Raw genomic sequence first — 1,206 nt, forward strand, 5'->3', positions numbered from 1 at the left:
TAAAAACTAGTGTACCAGAAAGTATGAATCGAAACTTTTTCAAATTTTATATAATATAATAAATACAAAACTAATTACAATTTAGTGATCAGAAAAAACTTATAGATTTTGTAGCTTAATAGAACAAGTTCAACTATATATATAGGTATAAATTAGAATAAATGTTTTTTTCCTCTTTGATGATTTGTCCAAAAGATAAAATATTTTTTTATAATTTGAAAATTTTTAATTAATTCACAATTATTTAAGTACTAAATTTAAGCAAGTTTTGTAAATGGTATCAAGAATTGTTTAAATCGGTAATAAGAAAACATTCGAAAATATTTAAAAACTTTCTTATAGTATTAAGCTTTGATAAACAACTCATCCAATACATGTAACGCGCCACGTATAACTAAACAAACCGCTTTGGTTATAATGATTAGTTTTCTCCATTATATGCCGGCATTTGGGTTTTTCTATTTAGTCCCTTTTCAACATAAGAATCATCAATTCTATTATATAAATAAACAACCAAGAAATCATATGTCTAATCCAAAATATAATCAAGTTTATCCAGAACAAGAACAATATAATTAACTAGACATTTGACTCTGAAGGTAGCATTATTTTAGTAAAACAACGAGGGATGATGCAAATTTTTTTTTTTTTATGTAAAGCTATATATTCCCAAAAACATCTTAAGTAGGTTTTCAGATGAAGTAAAATAACATTATTTAATATATATAAATTTGAGAGAATTACATGTTAGTTAACATTTAAAATAGTTTGATTAATTCAAAAAGTAATATTTCACTTGTCCTTTTGTTTTCATTGAAACTGTGCTCTAAACTTCTTTCATACCACAAATGAGTATTCTCCTGGTTTTCTATACTCATCATGATATCATTAATTATTTTATACCTTTAGAGTTTGTTTTGGAGACAGACATAATAACAAGTTACTGAGAGGCCCTATTTTATTGGAGATAGAAGAAGACACATATAGAAATTAATAAAAAAAAATTATTTCAAAACAAAACTTAACCTTTTTTTTTCTTACTTTGATTTTCTGTCTTATTAGAATTGAGATTAAATAAGTCTAGTTCAATTCTAAAAACTAATTCAAAAAGTGAAGATTGTCTCGCACTTATAAACTATTTAAAAGTCATATTTTTTAAAGATATAAGATTTATAATACATTTTTTTCATGCTCAAAAATAATAAT

The 1,206-nt window shown here is 23.5% G+C and overlaps 1 protein-coding gene across 1 annotated transcript in view; it reads left to right on the top strand.

The window, feature by feature from the left end:
• Positions 1 to 1,206, top strand: part of LOC107640488 — a 14,342-nt gene that overhangs the window by 12,384 nt on the left and 752 nt on the right. The gene's annotated exons all lie outside the window — the stretch shown is intronic.

Source organism: Arachis ipaensis, chromosome B01 (assembly GCF_000816755.2).
Source record: "Arachis ipaensis cultivar K30076 chromosome B01, Araip1.1, whole genome shotgun sequence".
Taxonomy (NCBI): domain Eukaryota; kingdom Viridiplantae; phylum Streptophyta; class Magnoliopsida; order Fabales; family Fabaceae; genus Arachis; species Arachis ipaensis.